The following is a 6,375-nucleotide window of genomic DNA, read 5'->3' as shown; positions in this document are numbered from 1 at the left end:
TTTTGTTACTCTGTTGGATGTGGTTTTCCTGTTTGTATTCTCCGGACTGTTTGGTCCTGTGTTTTGGTCTGGTCTGTTCTATGCGCCCTGTATGTTGGCGTGACCGTTTTTTTGGCCGGAGAATAAATCACGATTTACTGAACCCTGCTCTCTGCGCCTGATTCCAACCCACCACTCCTAGTATCCCGTGACAGCTGAAGGACTTGTCGGACATGGAGAATGTGTTCTAGTATCCCGTGACAGCTGAAGGACTTGTCGGACATGGAGAATGTGTTCTAGTATCCCGTGAGCAGCTGAAGGAGAATGTGTTCTAGTATCCCGACAGCTGAAGAGAATGTGTTTCTAGTATCCCGTGACAGCTGAAGGACTTGTCGGACATGGAGAATGTGTTCTAGTATCCCGTGACAGCTGAAGGACTTGTGGACATGGAGAATGTGTTCTAGTATCCCGTGACAGCTGAAGGACTTGTCGGACATGGAGAATGTGTTCTAGTATCCCGTGACAGCTGAAGGACTTGTCGGACATGGAGAATGTGTTCTAGTATCCCGTGACAGCTGAAGGACTTGTCGGACATGGAGAATGTGTTCTAGTATCCCGTGAGAATGGAGAATGTGTTCTAGTATCCCGTGACAGCTGAAGGACTTGTCGGACATGGAGAATGTGTTCTAGTATCCCGTGACAGCTGAAGGACTTGTCGGACATGGAGAATGTGTTCTAGTATCCCGTGACAGCTGAAGGACTTGTCGGACATGGAGATTCTTGGGCAGAAAGAGAGAAAACAAGGACGTCGTCGAGGTAGACGAACACAAAACGATTCAACATGTCCCGGAGCACATCGTTTACCGGGGCCTAGAAAACAGCAGGAGCGTTGGTGAGCCCAAACGGCATGACCAGGTACTCATCATGTCCACTGGCAGTGTTGAAGGCCGTCTTCCACTCGTCTCCCTCGCGGATCCGAACAAGGTGGTAGTTGTCAGAACGATGTAAGAACGATGCGGAGGAAGAGAGGTAGCAATGAAAACCTCCAGGAGATCCTGGTACTCTGCAGGAATGGCAGGGGAATCCGAGGCTTTACTTATGCCTGGAGGAGGATGTCCCTGGGGAGGCTGGGCCACCTGGGGAGGCTGGGCCGCCTTTGAGGCTGCACCGCCTGGGGAGGCTGCGCCGCCTGGGGAGGCTGGGCCGCCTGGGGAGCCTGGGCCGCCTGGGGAGGCTGGGCCGCCTGGGCCGCCTGGGGAGGCTGGGCCGGCTGGGAGGCTGCGCCGCCTGGGGAGGCTGGGCCGCCTGGGGAGGCTGCGCCGCCTGGGGAGGCTGGGCCGCCTGGGGAGGCTGCGCCGCCTGGGGAGGCTGCGCCGCCTTAAGGCAATGTTGAACCCGTGGTCCAGTCAATAACGGGGTTGTGCTTCTCTAGCCATGAGAATCCCAAAACAACTGGGACGTGTGGAGATTCGATAGGGAGAAGCTCATCGCCTGATACCCTGCAGGTTAATGGGAACTGTGCTGTGCGTGACCTTGCCAATGAAGCCGTCCAGTGCTCTGGCTTCCATGGAAATGGAGAAGAGTTGTGTGAGGATATCTAGCTCAGATACTAGGGTAGTGTCCATACAACTCTCATGGGAATGGAGAAGAGTTGTGTGGGGATATCTAGCTCAGATACCAGGGTAGTGTCCATACAACTCCCATGGGCCCCAGAGTCGATGAGCACCAGGAGAGACTTAGACCGGTCACCCCACAGCAGAATAACAGAAAAGGGAGTACTGGTACTGGGAGTTAGAAAACCAACAGTCTGGCCCACCAGCGTACTCGTTCCTACTGATGAGCCTGGTCTTTTGACTGGGCAGGTGGCTATATAATTCCCCTGCAGCACCACAATACAGACAACAGTTGGAGCTTAGCCTTCGTGAACATTCCTCAGGCGATAATCTAGCTCCGCCCAGTTACATAGATATAGACATAGAGTTACATAGATATAGACATACAGTTACATAGATATAGACATAGAGTTACATAGATATAGATATACAGTTACATATATATAGATATACAGTTACATAGATATAGACATAGAGTTACATAGATATAGATATACAGTTACATATATATAGATATACAGTTACATAGATATAGATATACAGTTACATAGATATAGATATACAGTTACATAGATATAGATATACAGTTACATAGATATAGATAATAAGTAGATAATAAACAAAAGTGAAATAAAAATTAGAAAGTGTTGTAATAAACATTAAAAAGTGTTGTAACGATGTACAAATAGTGAAGTACAAATTTTCATCCCCTCCTCTCGACCTTCATCCCCCTCCTCTCTAACTTCATCCCCTCCTCTCTACCTTCATCCCCTCCTCTCCATCTTCACCCCCTCCTCTCTACATTCATCCCCTCCTCTCTCTCTTCATCCCACTCCTCTCCAACTTCATCCCCTCCTCTCTATCTTCATCCCCTCCACTCCATCTTCATCCCCTCCTCTCTAACTTCATCCCCTCCTCTCTATCTTCATCCCCTCCTCTCTACCTTCATCCCCTCCTCTCTACCTTCATCCCCTCCTCTCTACCTCTATCCCCATCCTCTCTATCTTCATCCCCTCCTCTCTACCTTCATCCCCCTCCTCTCTATCTTCATCCCCTCCTCTCTACCTTCATCCCCTCCTCTCTACCTTCATCCCCCTCCTCTCTATCTTCATCCCCTCCTCTCCATCTTCATCCCCTCCTCTCTAATTTCATCCCCTCCTCTCTATCTTCATCCCCCTCTCTACCTTCATCCCCTCCTCTCTACCTTCCTCCCCTCCTCTCTACCTTCATCCCCCTCCTCTCTATCTTCATCCCCTCCTCTCTATCTTCATCTCTCCTCTCTACCTTCATCCCCCTCCTTTCTATCTTCATCCCCTCCTCTCTACCTTCATCCCCTCCTCTCTATCTTCATCCCCTCCTCTCTATCTTCATCCCCTCCTCTCTATCTTCATCTCTCCTCTCTACCTTCATCCCCCTCCTTTCTATCTTCATCCCCTCCTCTCTACCTTCATCCCCTCCTCTCTATCTTCATCCCCTCCTCTCTATCTTCATCCCCTCCTCTCTATCTTCATCCCACTCCTCTCTACTTTCCTCCCCTCCTCTCTACCTTCATCCCCTCCTCTCTATCTTCATCCCACTCCTCTCTACCTTCATCCCCTCCTCTCTACCTTCATCCCCTCCTCTCTACCTTCATCCCCTCCTCTCTATTTTCATCCCCTCTTCTCTACCTTCATCCCCTCCCCTCTACCTTCATCCCCTCCTCTCTATCTTCCTCCCCCTCCTCAGTATTGACCTGATGGGCTGAAACCAGGTCTCTGATATACTACAGCTACAGAGTTCAACAGGACTAATATCTTCAGTGTGTCTGTGGATCATCAATCCTGTTCTATAGATGAGGCTCGATATGTGTCTGTGTCTTTGTCTGTCTATCTGTGTGTGTGTGTGTGTGTGTGTGTGTGTGTGTGTGTGTGTGTGTGTGTGTGTGTGTGTGTGTGTGTGTGTGTGTGTGTGTGTGTGTGTGTGTGTGTGTGTGTGTGTGTGTCTGGCTAGGGACAACAATAACAGTGAGATGTGGGTCAGGGGCTGGTGTTGTTGTTGCCGTTGGCTACGAGGCTGGCTATATTGTTTGTGTGCGGTCAAGCGTGTGTGTTGTTAGAGAGGGACAGAAACACACACTAAGACTAGTATACACACACATGACTAGTCACACACACTAAGACTAGTATACACACACATGACTAGTCACACACACTAAGACTAGTATACACACACATGACTAGTCACACACACTAAGACTAGTATACACACACATGACTAGTCACACACACTAAGACTAGTATACACACACATGACTAGTCACACACACTAAGGCTAGTATACACACACACATGACTAGTCACACACACATGACTAGTCACACACACTAAGACTAGTATACACACACACATTACTAGTCACACACACATGACTAGTCACACACACTAAGACTAGTATACACACACATGACTAGTATACACACACATGACTAGTATACACACACATGACTAGTATACACACACATGACTAGTCACACACACTAAGACTAGTACACACACACATGACTAGTCACACACACTAAGACTAGTATACACACACATGACTAGTCACACACACTAAGACTAGTATACACACACATGACTAGTCACACACACTAAGACTAGTCACACACACATGACTAGTCACACACACTAATACTAGTATACACACACATGACTAGTATACACACACATGACTAGTATACACACACATGACTAGTCACACACACTAAGACTAGTATACACACACATGACTAGTCACACACACTAAGACTAGTATACACACACATGACTAGTATACACACACATGACTAGTATACACACACATGACTAGTCACACACACTAAGACTAGTATACACACACATGACTAGTATACACACACATGACTAGTATACACACACTAAGACTAGTATACACACACATGACTAGTATACACACACATGACTAGTCACACACACTAAGACTAGTATACACACACATGACTAGTCACACACACATGACTAGTCAAACACACTAAGACTAGTATACACACATATGACTAGTCACACACACTAAGACTAGTATACACACACATGACTAGTCACACACACTAAGACTAGTATACACACACATGACTAGTCACACACACTAAGACTAGTATACACACACTAAGACTAGTATACACACACATGACTAGTATACACACACATGACTAGTCACACACACATGACTAGTCACACACACTAAGACTAGTATACACACACTAAGACTAGTATACACACACATGACTAGTCACACACACTAAGACTAGTATACACACACATGACTAGTCACACACACTAAGACTAGTATACACACACATGACTAGTATACACACACATGACTAGTATACACACACATGACTAGTCACACACACTAAGACTAGTATACACACACATGACTAGTCACACACACTAAGACTAGTACACACACACACATGACTAGTCACACACACTAAGACTAGTATACACACACATGACTAGTCACACACACTAAGACTAGTATACACACACATGACTAGTCACACACACTAAGACTAGTATACACACACATGACTAGTCACACACACATGACTAGTCACACACACATGACTAGTCACACACACTAAGACTAGTATACACACACATGACTAGTCACACACACATGACTAGTCACACACACATGACTAGTCACACACACTAAGACTAGTATACACACACATGACTAGTCACACACACTAAGACTAGTATACACACACACATGACTAGTCACACACACTAAGACTAGTATACACACACACATGACTAGTCACACACACATGACTAGTCACACACACTAAGACTAGTCACACACACATGACTAGTCACACACACTAAGACTAGTCACACACACATGAAGGGTAGCATTCCAGAGAGACGTCAGAGACTGTAACGTTCTTTGCTTCACAGAAACATGGCTCACTGGAGAGACGCTATCGGAGACGGTGCAGCCAGCTGGTTTCTTCACGCATCGCGCCGACAGAAACAACAGAAACAAGCATCTCTCTGGTAGGAAGAAGGGCGGGGGTGTATGCCTTATGATTAACGAGACGTGGTGTCGTCATAACAACACACAGGAACTCAAGTCCTTCTGTTCACTTGATTTAGAATTCCTCACAATCATAATGTCGACCGCATTATCTACCAAGGGAATTCTCTTCGATTATAATCACAGCCAAATATATTCCCCCCCAAGCAGACACATCGATGGCTCTGAACTAACTTTATTTGACTCTTTGTAAACTGGAAACCACATATCCTGAGGCTGCATTCATTGAAGCTGGGGATTTTAACAAGGCTAATCTGAAAACAAGACTCCCTAAATTCTATCAGCATATCGATTGTGCTACCAGGGCTGGTAAAACCCTGGATCATTGCTATTCTAACTTCCGCGATACATATAAGGCCCTCCCCAGTCCTCCTTTCGGAAAAGCTGACCACGACTCCATTTTGTTGATTCCAGCCTACAGACAGGCTTGATTACCAACAACGACGAGATGGCCTACAGGGAGGAGGTGAGGGCCCTCGGAGTGTGGTGTCAGGAAAATAAAAACAATAACCTCACACTCAACGTCAACAAAACAAAGGAGATGATCGTGGACTTCAGGAAACAGCAGAGGGAACACCCCCCTATCCACATTGACGGGACAGCAATAGAGAGGGTAGTAAGTTTTAAATTCCTCGGTGTACACATCAAGGACAAACTGAATTGGTCCACCCACACAGACAGCTTC

The sequence above is a fragment of the Oncorhynchus nerka genome, linkage group LG15, assembly GCF_034236695.1.
Source record: "Oncorhynchus nerka isolate Pitt River linkage group LG15, Oner_Uvic_2.0, whole genome shotgun sequence".
NCBI lineage: Eukaryota > Metazoa > Chordata > Actinopteri > Salmoniformes > Salmonidae > Oncorhynchus > Oncorhynchus nerka.
Note: the sequence above shows the minus strand (reverse complement) of the source record.